A 13,518-nucleotide genomic window follows, 5' to 3' on the forward strand; every position below is an offset into this window, starting at 1 on the left:
GGCAAGAATTTCTTTATTGCCTATATTCTTGCATAATGGTGTAAGCCAAGAGAACAAAACACATTCCTTGAAGGTAAACAATCATTGCAGCACCAGGCTCAACCCACTCCACTGTTTCAGGTTTAAAAAAAAGAAAGATATCAAACCATAGCATATCATATCCTTAGCTTAAGGCAAAAACAGGAAGACTCTGGGCTGGAATATGTAGATTTTTCCCTGAAAACTCAACCAGGAGATGAATGAGACCCTCATTTATCTGCTAAAAAAGACACCCATACAGAGCTACACTGCTAGGTACAAAATATATGTGAGTGCAAAATCACATGTGTATACTCAATGATGACTTTTTAATACAGGCACCTTATGTGATTGCTACAATGCTTATCCATATGCTAATGTGTTCAGAGGGGGAAAATCTCAACGTACCCCAATCATGCGGCTGCTTTGCCTGTTAAGTCTCCTCCTCTGCTCTTCTTTCCTGGACTGGACTGTCTGTGGGGCAGTCCACCACTGTATGTTTTGTGATTCTAATAAACACTTCTCTTTATTAATTTCTGTTGGCCATGTCTGATTTACATCTTTAATGAATGAAAGAACTGATGGAGACAGTGACATTAGGACATTGTTGATAAGAATAGGGCTAGTAGAATTTAGGAGGTATGCATAGATACAGAAAGAAAGATGCAAAGAGAACATGTCAAACCACTATCATCACAGGGCACAGTGGGTATGACCCAGGCTTTGCCTCCTCAGAGGCAGCACTAGAGGCTCAGCTTTGCAGGGGATGGAATATATGGAGGGTTAGCAATACACAGACGTGCTACAATATATCATCTAAAATATGCGGTTTACACAAAACTTTATAAAACATGCCATAAATATAGGGAAGAATGAATGATAAAATGGAAATTACCTGTGAAGGCAATTTAATGATGAATTTAACAGATGGATTTTTCACCTTCATTTCTTCCTTTGACTCATGTAAGAAACAAATAGGAGATAAATTCAACATAAAAAGTAAAATTGCAGGAATAAATCCAAGGATATAAATAATAATATTGAATGTGAATGAATGAAAGAATTCAATTAAAACTCATCAGACAAAATAATAAAATAAGATCTAACTAGACACAATATAAAGGAGAAACAAGACTCAAAGATACAAATACACTGAAAGTAAATGAGTGGAAAAGAAATATCATGTACACAGTAACTGCAAGAAATCTAGATTGGCTTTTACTATTAGACAAAAAGATCTTATGCAAAATTATGCTATTAGACAGAAGAGGAACATTTCTAAATAATAAAAATGTCAATTTAGTAACCATATATGTATAATATTTATAAAGACATGTATACTTGACAACAGAGTTCCAAAATGCATAAAGCAAAAACTGGCAACACTGGCGGAGAAATAGATAATTCAACAACAAAAGTTGGAGACTTTTACACTCCATTTTCAATAGTGTATGAATGAGGTAGAAATTCAATGAGGAATGGGATGGAACTTGCTCTGAGCAAGTGATCTGATCTACATCGTTATCCCAACATAAGTGATTAATGACATGAGCAAACTTGATAAACTTTTCATACAAACATGTAAATATGTTTTCAAATTATAACTAATTGTTTTGAATGCGTGAGGTGCTGGGATTGAAACCAGGGCCCATATATGCAAAGCAAGCACTCTCCCACTGAGCTGTATCCCAGCTCGAAATTGTTACTGAGTTTTAGTTCAACCATTTGTGAAGTTAGAGTAAAATAAGTTCAAGTCTCGGTAAGGCTATTTCAGAAAGGTTTTTTTTTCTTTCTTCAATTCCCAAGCCCAGTGTTCACATTCATGCCAAGACATAGGATGATAACCTGTGGAATCTGACAAAAATCATAGGGTAGACAGCTGCCTTCTTTAAGGAGAGTTAGTTTTGTTTGATTCTGTTTAGCATCTTTGTACACTCAGGCTGACAGCAGAGATGATAATCAGGCATATGCTTTATACACCATTAACGTCTATTTAAATGATGATGTTACCTTTGAAAATTTAACTCCTATTAAAAATATATAGACTCTATGTGATGTTAAAATGTTGAGATATAATCACACACCTCTCATAATTCTGCTTAAGTTTCATATTGTTGGTATTTGCATATAATCAAATTATTAACTAAAAAGAAGAGAAGATTTACTTTCAACACATTCTCATTTTTACTAACATGTTTAAATTACTTTATTGTGTTTCAAATGATTTTCTTTATTGCAACATATGTGAATATAACAATAGCACTGTCCTCTCAGAGCATTCAAAAGTAACAGCAAACAAAAACCTACCTCTACATTCTTTTATCTTCTGATTATTTTTGAATCATCTTGTAGCTCAAGATTTTAAGATTTGTATATATTTGTCTTAGTTTTCTTATTCTTTACCTACCCTTTAACCAACGGTAATGAAGTGGTACTAAGCTCTCAAATGATGTCCAGGCTACCAAAGCAGAGTAGTCTTCTGTGGGCATTCCTTCTACTGTATTGAGGCAGATTAGGCCATGTCTAAATGGCTGAGGAAGTGGGGATGACCTGTCAGTCAACAAGATCCAGGACACATGTGTTCAAGCCCTGTACCTGGGCCGAATCATAAAGTCTTATCTTCAATTCTTCAGTGTGAGATCGAGCAGGTTTTTGATAGGCCAGCCTAGATTTGATGTCAGCCTGAGGAATGGGGATACAAAAGATGGCTGCCATTGAAGCTCTTGCTAGTCCTTAGAACTCATTTAAAATCACTTCCTAAAGGGAAGATTTCCTAGACCAATTTCTCTGACAAAGATTTTAATTTGGCCAAGGGGTAGTTCATTTGTTCAAAGTGTGTTCTGCGTCTTAATAATTCAGGATGAATGGAATAACAGAGTGTCTATGTTTTGTCACCGAGTCTCACACCTTGTTTTTACCTATTGAGCAAATGGATACAAAGTCATGAAAATATAGAATTACGAGGACTGATAATGCAATATTCTTGTCCAATGTAGAACTAAACTTCTTTTCCAGCAGACTCAGGAGAAGACAATGTGTCAGAAAGACACATTTCATTGTGCTGGTAAATATTATTAATATATTTTTCAATATTAAAACTCATAGACCGAATTTAGATCATATTTTGTCCTTTGAGAAATTCAAAGTAAATGGAATATGTTTTAGATTTTACCTAAAATATCTGAATTTCTCAATAAAATTTTGTAGGATTCCTCCATTAGAACCATCTATAAAAAGTGAATATTTTGTTCAAAGAAATGTTTTTAAATTTGATATTATATTTAGTTATTCTTATATCTAACTCATTGCAGTTAATCATTTAACTGTGAAAAATGAAAACTTTAAGATGATTAGGATGAAAAATAAAACCTATTGAAGGCACTCTTAATCTCTTACTAAATTTGAGAACAAATGTTTAATAAAATCAACCTCAGATTTGTTTAGCTATGTTCCATTGTCTGGTTCTACAAAAGGGAACTTAAAACTTTGTGGTATTTGTCCTGAAATTAATCATTCACAAAATTCTCATACTGATTATATAATCATTTTTATGTTTTCCATTGCTGGGACAAAATATTTGACACAGGTAACTTAAAGGAGGAAGTATTTATCATAGCTCATGGTTTCATAGGATCTAGTCCATAGACAGCTGGCACCATTGCTTTTAGACAGGTGGTGAGGTGGGAACATCATGGCAGAAGGTGTGGCAGAGGAGAGTGGATCACCTTGGGAAATAGAGAGCAAGGGAATAGGCAGAGGAAATAAAAAGGCCTGGGATCAGGATATACCCTATAAAGATAATGATCTATTTCCACAAGTGGATCCTTCTTAATAGCCCATTCAACTATGAACTCTTAATGAACTAATCCATTGACGAGGTTAATGTGCTTGGGATCCAGTTATCTCTCTAGGGTGCAACTCTGAACATTGTTATAATGGCATTCATACTCTCAAAATATGAGTCCTGGGGACACTTCATATTTAAACCATAAGGCTGACCATTTTCAACAAAACTCATACACCAAAGTGAAAATCAATTCCAAAACACCAGGGCAGAATTCATACTAAAAGCTTTCATACCCAAAGCAGATGGAATAATATTATACTAGAAAGTCATTAGTGTCATTGTGCTGAGGAAATGGAATAGTGGATGGAGCAGTCAATTTATCTGCCATCCTCATAAAAGAAACAAATGTATGGCTGATCCATCTGAACCCTCATGTGCCACTATCTGTAGACAGGTCTGGGGGATCTGACACCTGTGATTATACACTGGAGCTCTGTTACCTGAGTACAGATCTGTAGCGATGAAAATCTTCACTCTTCTCCCACTCCAAATATTTAGTCCCTAAGTAGATTGCTATATGACATGTCATAACTTTCCACTTGATTAAATACCTTGGGAAAAATCACTCTGCAAATAGTACTGAGAGTGCTGTGTTCTTCAGACACTGCCTGGGTTGCACCCTCCTTACTGCCCAGGCAGTAGCTCCACCTTGCTTCCAGCTCCCTCCTGCTGTTGTCCCCTGGGAGCTCAGAGATTCCCCATGTCCCACCCAAGGGCTACTCATACACAGCAGGGCACGAAGATTGTGGTTTAAGTCAGCCAGCCAGAGTCATTCTGTCTAAATTGAGCTAGCTTTTCTCAGATCTCCAATCTGAGCAAAATTCTCAACACCTACAACTTCCAACCTATTTAGATGAAAATTATCATAAAGTAAACATTTTAGACAAAAGAGAAACTAATTACGGAGCATTTTTGCTGAATGAGTGAATGCACAGGATAGAGCTAGAGTATAGAGATGATTTGCTGGGTAGCCACAGGCACTGGCTATTGGGATGTTTCATATGACTATATTTTACCTACCCATTGTCATAACCTCATTCATTTTAGTGCTCCAGATGCTGAGAAGGGTAAAGGGTCATGGGGATGAGCACTCAGAATCAGGCATGAGAAAGGAGGAGGACTGGTGGGATTCTATGCACAATCTCAGGAGCAGCCTCCCTTCTCTGCTTTCGTTCTGCTCCAGGAAGCAAGGGAGAACATTCACAGACTGGATAATTTCCTTTGCAGTATCTGAGCTAGCAACAGACTCAGAGACCTGACTTAATAATTTTGTTGTACCAGAAATTATTTTCCACTATTTTTTAAAGGGATCCTCCTGGGATTTCAGTGCATTGTGAATTAGTGAAATCTGCGCTGCAGCCACATCTGACTGCCAGGCTTTGGCCTTATAAGTGTACCCAGGACCACTGTCAGAAGACCCCACATCTCCCTAAGGAAAAGACTGTTCCTCCTAAGACCTACTCAGAGAAGCAGGGTTTGACTGTCAATACTAATTTGCTTTTATTTTACAGAAAGAGAAACGTGCCGCCAGAAATAGGATATTGCTACCACCAGAGTCCAGATGTCATTGCTCAGGGAGCACAGTCATCCTCCCTTTATTGGCTCAGAGTCATGCATTCTAAACCATTTCCTTTATGGTTGTATTTTTCATTATCTCAAGTAAAATAATCACAGTAATAGTTTCAAGAAATTATATTAAGTATTATCACTTCCACTTTGTAACACAGAAACAAAAGAGGAGGGGATTTAACAAATGTGTCTAAAATAGCTGGTAAAAGCTGAACAAGTCTATTTGATTTAAACCTTAGTGTAGATTTCTAAAAGTTAATAACCACAGGGAAGATATCTAGAAATGATTGCATGTAAAAGATGCTGCATTGTTCCACTTGTAGAACCTAGTGTTCTGAGCACACCTTTTCCCCAAGAGACAAACTCTACTGGTTTTCTATAAACAACACTGTTATTCTCCTTTCCTCTAGTATCCAGAAATTGGAGAGGCTTACCAATCATTAATTCCCACAAAATGCATTTAAGTTTTTCCTAACTCCCTAAGAAAAACCACCACTTAATATTAGTACTTGTTGAAAGATGTACTTTCAGATGAGACATTTGAATTCTAATCATGAAAAGTAGGTCAGCCTTCCTAATTTGTATTTCTTTTTCTTTTTTCAGTACCCGGGATCGAACTCAGGACCTTGCGCTTGTGAGGCAGGAGGAGGAACCACTGAGCTAAATCCCCAGCCCCATTTTTATTTCCTTTTGATTTGATGAGATCAATATTTCACTCCAGTTACCACCGAACTTTCTGAAATAAAATGACTCAGAATTCTTAAAAATGCATTTATTCATAAAAGGAATACAATATAGTTTTATGAGGGATATACTTGATTCTTTAGGAAGAATGTGGAATAGATATTTTATGTGAGCTGCATATTGGGGAGAAGAACTATAGTAGCTTACCTGAATAAATCAATAAGAATGATAGAGCTAAATTACTAGGAAGATGGGTGAAATATTATTATCTATCCTTGCATTTTTTTTCCAGTATAAAGGTTGAGAGAGAAATGAACTATGTCGGACTAACTTAAAAAAAGATTGATTCTCACCTTTGAATGCTATGTATCTTACGCACAATTTATAAATGAATTTTTAAAATAAATAAAGCATAGCAGGTAAAATATTAGCAATATGTACCCCTTGTTTTTAGATAAATTATATACATGTATTCATAATTCACTTTTTAATTTTGAAGATGTTTTATTAAGACTAAATGTTGTTAAATTGGGAAAGGTAAAAGTGAGAAGTACATTTGCATGACCTGAATTGAATATTTATTGTATATTTTAATCAAAGCTGCAAAATTATGTCTAAGATAAAGTTTCCTCAATTACTCATTAATAAGACTTTTTATATTGACTCCTAGCATTGTTAAAAATAAAAGTGACCAGAAGCAAGATATACTTCAATATACCCGCCCTTGAGTATTTTCTTAGTCATTACTTCCTATAGAGTAGTTAGAGTCTATCGGAGAATCTTCATTTTTCTATTTTAAATGCATTTGTATGCTGTAATATGATGAGATAAAAGTGTTTAAAAGTTATGATTTCCTTCATAAATTAAGCTATCTTAGTCAATTATTGCTATATAAGAAATTACTCACAGACCTAATAGCTTAAAATATGAAACGTGTTTTATTACATCCTCTGTGGGAAAGAACTTGGAAAATCCTTAGCTGGGTGGTTCTGGCTTGGGACCTCTCATAGGATTCAACTTCAGGCTGCTGGCCAGGGCTTCTGTCATCTGAAGATTTCACTGTGGCTGAAGGATCATATCTAAAGGGCCTGCACACACCTGACAAGTTGTTGCTGGGTGTCAGCAAGAGGACTCTGCTCCTTATCACACTGACCTCTCCATAGAACTCGAGACACAGCACCTCCAAGGGAGAAAGACAGAAACTAAGAATTTCCCCAGCTTCCTGTCCATTCCATAGGTCAGCCCTATTCAGCTAGGCCTGGGGCTGAGAATCCCTGCAGGCCATCATTTAAAATGTCAACTTCAGCTGTGCCTCTTAACTTTATAATTATTTTAAAGTGTTTCCAAGGAGCTGGGAGTGTTGGTCAGTGATAGAGCATGTGCAAAAGGCCTTGGGTTCAATCCCTAGCACTGAATAATGATAATAATAATAATAATAATAATAATAATAATAATAATAATACAAAAAGCTTTTCCCAATACCTCCAACAGGATGATAAATAGGAAAGCAATTGGAAACATCCTTTCAGGCTTAACTCATTCTATTTATAGAATCATGCCTTAGATTAACATTTTTAAATAGAATTTTGCTTTTCTGATAGCATTACTGTTGCATATCTTTTTGTTGGTAAAGATCCATTAAAATGGTGATATTTTCAACAAATATATTTATTACCTATTAGATGACAATCACTTTTCTAGGAATGAAGTTACAATAATATTTTTAAAGATCTCATATGAACATGGTATAGACCTGCCTATAAACAGGAACATTTTGTTAGTGGAAAAAGCATTATAAAAGTTATATACAAGCATTTCTGGAGGACTGGAAGGAGAACAGAAGAATAAGAAATGAAGTCAAGGTTGGGACCCATGGATGATTGAATCATAACCATAATTCTCAACCAATTAGACTCTTAGTCTTTGGAGTGGGGGCTTCAATCAGGTAGGGGTGAAAAATGCTTCAAAAATGAGTGATAATTGGAATTAGGATGGATGTTGAAGTAGAAAAATAACATAAAATCAGTAGTCATGTTCTGGTCAGATCTATCTAAGGACCATGGAAAATTACAGTCAAATTCTTAAATCTATTCATTTTTTGAATGTTGCTGTCAAAAATTCCTTCTTTTATATTTAAAGTCCACTTCTGTAGTAATTAATTGAGTTGACAAATTTCCATGCTGAAATATGCCAGCAGTTCATTTTTCCATTCAAATTCTACTTTTTTCCAGTATTCTTGGATATAGGAGAATGGAATAGGGAGATACTTCATAGTGTTTTTACTCTGATTAAGAAATAATTATAATCTTTGTCATTCCTTTAATATCTCACATAAATTAAATATTTTGAGGCTATCTTGAGGACATATTGGCTTGATAAATCCCCTTAGATGCTAATTCAAAACTTTAGCAACTTTCTTATTTTCCATGACTACAGAAAGTAATACATTCTTGTGAAACTTCAAACAGCAGAAGTGTGTATAAAATACAAAGTGAAACTGAAATGGGAGTCAAGGTCAAGGAGACTTATGTGGAGCACAGTCCATTTTAAAGAAACTCATTTGTATATATTTTGAAAGAGCAACTTTGAAGTAGCAAAATAAACAAATAATATCAAAAACATCCTTTAATAATGGCAAAAGAAGACGCATGTAGGGATAACGAACTCATAAAATTTGAGCTTGTTAACCAGTTAGGCAACAGCTGACAATACCTGGGGGAAAAAAAAAACCCCACAATCTTTCATAATCCTTGAGAATACAGAGAAGTGACCTTGGTCTCAGGAAATTGGCCTTATCAGTGAGTTGCATAGGTGCAGAAATATTTGGAACACCCTTAAAATGGCTGTGCAGGTGTTGTGGGAAAAGAAATGTAGCTTAAAGTGACCTATTTAGGAGTTCCTTGGATAAAGGGTTCTTGTCTCTTTTTCTAGAGGAACTCAGTAATTTTTTATAAAAAAATAATAAATACATATGAACTTATGATCAAAGATGAGCTATTTCATGTTTTATTCTGCTTAAGAAATAATTAAATTCTTTGCCTTTCCAAGCTGAAGCAAACCTTGTCATTTAGGCAGAGGTATCACAAGACTATAACGTAAGTGGAACATTCTTAAATAACCCCACTTTTTTTGCTTTCCTCTTTTTTAGTCTTTTATATTCTATATGTCATGCTATAGCCCAAACCATTATGGTGGAGGGTCTTTGACAATATCATAAAAATAGAAACGAAAGTTCATAACAATGTCTTTGGCTAAGTACTTTTATATCCATTTTAATATTCAATATGACCAAATTTTCCATGTAAAAGAAATTAATGTACATTTAAAGGACGTTGTATGACGTTTCCAGAAGAAAGTGGATATACTTAATATACAGCTTGTCTCCAGTGGACTTCAAATTTCTTGAAGTCTGCTGCTGTGTCCTGTTCACCTTTAACAACAATAGGACCGCACAGCTCATTGAAACACTCACACAGAGTTCTTTCACCTGCTCCAGGTTCAAAAGGATGGTACTTTAAATTCCACTAGATTTACTCTGAATGACTTTTACCTGTAAAGCAGTTATTATAATTTATATCTTAGGAAATAAATAGTTTTCATTGAATATCCATTATTTTAATTGGGATACAGAATATACATGATTTCTCCCCCTTGGTGAGTTTATATTCCTGGAACGGAAATGGAGTTTTTCTTTTTATCTGTCTCTCATGTTCCTCCCCCATCATGAGCAACAGCCTGTGGATGCAACTCGAGTCAATTACTAAAACATGCATTTTATTAAATTCTATTAAAATTGCTGCATCTTAACACAAAATCCCTATGTACATTTATTGCTATAGTGTCCCCTAGCATCATATTCCAGATGTCTCCTCAACAATCTGCTTAATGAAGTTTCTCTCCCACACACAGCACTATTTTTAAAACTTTATGTTAATGTGTTATTCTGCTCATTTTGACTGCATTTTACTCCTTCTTAACATTCACTTTACCAATGAGGTCCTTAAGCACAAAACAGTGTCATTTTTTCAGGAGAAATCTTTTCTCAACACTCACTAAATATGCCTGTATCTATCAGCAGAGGCAAAGAACAGCATTCACATTTCTTTCATTTTATTCCATTATTTTGGAATAATTCTAAAATACTTTAAATCTGATGTAAATTTTATACTGGTGCACATATTTCTACTAACACATATTCCCTATTATCTAAAGCATTATCATTATCTTCTCTCCTAGACTTTTCCCCTCCCCAGCCTTTTGGAACCAGTATTTTTCTCACTTCTTATATGCCATCACATTACTCCTAAATAGCACTTCCTCCTAATTATTTATTAATATTAATTCTTCACAACATATCTATATCTGAAATGAATTAAAAAGAGGGGAAACACGCAACCAACTAAAGACCAAACACGGAAGTTTATGCAAGTTATTTAGAGAATCACATAACCTAACCTTCATTCACTAGTTCTTGGCATTATTTTTAAATAATTTTAGCTGGTATTTTTCAACCCACAGTAGCAATAATAGTACAATGAACAAAACTGAACAAAATCAGCTGTTCTAACACATGGGGCCAGAAAGAAAACCAAGTAAAAACTGTAAAAAACAAATATCAGAACTCGAAAGTCTAACATTGGGCCAGTACATGAAGGTGGGGTCTGGCCTGGTGTTTGTAGGGCCTGAAGAGCCTTCCAGCATGAGAACACAATTTACATAATCACTCCTCATGCTCACAGAAAATACATACCAACATAATCATCAATTTGTTCACTTTTTTTTTTTTGTTTTTCATTAATTCACAAGGTGAAACAAGTAGAACAGAAGAAGGCATGGTGATGAAAATGACTGATTTTGGTGGGCCTAAAACTTGGGACAGAGACCTCACAACCTATATGGTGGATAGCTTAAACAATGTTGAACGGCTCTTACTAAAGTTTCAATGGTTTCAAATATTCAGACATTAGCCTTTCTCCTGACTCTAGGTAACTCACTTCCCCCCAAATTCTTGTTTGTTTTTGTGCAGATTTGAACCATTTTCTCCTCGTATTCTTCCCACCCATTATATCAGATCTCCCCTAGACCTTGGAGAACTCATTAGGAATTTTCCTGCAGAGACCATTCTTTCCCTAAAAGAATTCTGGCTTCACCTAATAAATGCAACTTCATCATAACTCCACAAGAACATTGCATATTTAAGCAACATGTTAGCATCACTGTTACAAAATACCTTGGAAAATCGACTTAAGGAAAAAAGGATTTATTTTGGCTTACAATTTCAGATGTAAGGCTCCATGGCCACTTGGCTGGATTATTTGAGTCTGTGGTGAGTCATATTGCAGGGAGAAAATAATGTGATGCTCACCTCTGTCTGGCCCAGAAGCAGACAGTAAGAGGTGGCTGCGTCCTAATATGCCCTTCCAGGGCCCGCCTCCAGTGAATTATTTCCCCAATCAGGCCCCACCTCCTGAATGTTGCACCAATTCCCAACAGCATCATAAGGTTGGGCTTTGGGGGACATTTCAGATATAAACAATAATATTCATAGAGTATAGATATGTTTTTAAATTATTAAAGTCACAGACTTCTACTCTCTAAAATTATGACTGGGCAAAGATAAAGATAACTAACACATTACCAATAAGCTACTAAAATTAACACAAATTTATGTCACAAACAACAACAAAGAAAAAGACTTTGTTCAGGTAAGTTGAATAAGTAGTCAACTATAATTGGATCTGTCCCCAAGATCCCTGCAGTCTACACACTTTTATCCTGAAGATTTTTTTTCTGTTGTTAAGACACTGTCCCCTTCAGGAAAATTGCTTAAAGAATCTTTACTCACCAGACAAAAATACAACTGGTTGTATTCAAATCTGCATGCATTTAATTTGCAAAATTAAGAACCAAGATATATCAAGTAAAGGAAAAAATTTCCAATGATGAATGTCATTATATTGTATACCTAAAATGTACCAATAAAATTATTTTTTTTTAAGTTTGGAATAATAATAAACTGATACATTCAATGCCAAAAATAATAATAATAATTTGCAGGATCACGACATTTGTAAGACAAAGCATATACAAACAAAACTTTAGGAAATGACAGAAGTTTTGCCTATGTCTGGCTAATTTTCAGATAAATTAGTAAGATTTTGCACTTTTTTTAGACGATTAAATGTGTATGATTTTTAACTCACTGAACTTTCATGAATAAAACCAAAGAGAAAAAGAGTATCTCAGACTTAAGTAATCCATCAACTTGTTAGACATTATTTCAAACTTAATAGGTTCATGGTTCCAACACTGTCATCTACTTAGTTATAAACAGCAAGTTACTATTAGCTGTTATTGAACTGAGAATGAATCTAATCACAGAGACCTACATTTCTAAACATTGCTTAATTAGTCTAATGCATTGTCTTTTAAATTAAGAACATTTCAGTGTCATGGTGAAAGATCAATTGATTTCAATTCTACTTAAGAGAAATGCTTTTGTGGTTGAAAAGCCAACTATACTGCTTTTTTTCTTAAAAGAAAATTGAAATTACTCAGCCATACCACATGCTTCTTGTATAAGTTTAATTTGGGTTCATGACTTTTTCACCGCAGAAAGTATCGTGCAAAGAAAATAACCCTGTTACTTGCCTGTTGATTTGCACAAAATTTTTAAATGCTTATATACTTGATATAAGACTACTTTATACTGCTGTGTTATTAACATAACCTTGCTTATTCTGGGTGTAATTTTTTCTAATTCTCTTATATGTCACCCCATTTACCCCATGAGGCCATTGAACTGTAAATTTGGAGACATTATTTTCAGCAAAGCTTTCAAGTTGTAAAATCAAAAATATAAACTATAATCTCAATATGAGAAAAGTCAGTAAGTCTGGGGAAGCAACAATGTTGTGTGCCAATAAAAAAGACTGTTATGTCTCAAAATATAACAATGGAGTCAATTATCAGAAGTTAAATAAAAGAATGAGATACTTATGTCAAAAGTATTTTTGTAAATGTAATCAATGAAAATCTGCAAATTTTAGGAAAGAATAGGCATTACATGTTTTTAAATTTACCAATATTAAAGTTTGGTTTGAGATATGTTTCTGTTAAAATTAATAATTTAACTTCATTGGTTCATATAAAATGGATGAAAATTAATCCACAAGCTTGAGGAGTAATCAAAGCTTACCATATTATAAAATTAGTTAGAATGAATAGTGGGTTATGGAATATCAAGCTTGGCTAGTAGATACATGGTGAAGAGCACTAAAATTTGGAATGGAAAATCCAGATTCAAGCTACAGTTTCTTTAGGAACTTACATAGGTAGATTTGATTAATAAGATCTATAGATTTTTTTAAGCCAGACATTTGGTTTGAAACATTGTCTGC

This window comes from Heterocephalus glaber, unplaced genomic scaffold, assembly GCF_053883595.1.
Source record: "Heterocephalus glaber isolate CG9 unplaced genomic scaffold, H.glaber_assembly_v1.0 deba00001472, whole genome shotgun sequence".
Classification (NCBI taxonomy): domain Eukaryota; kingdom Metazoa; phylum Chordata; class Mammalia; order Rodentia; family Bathyergidae; genus Heterocephalus; species Heterocephalus glaber.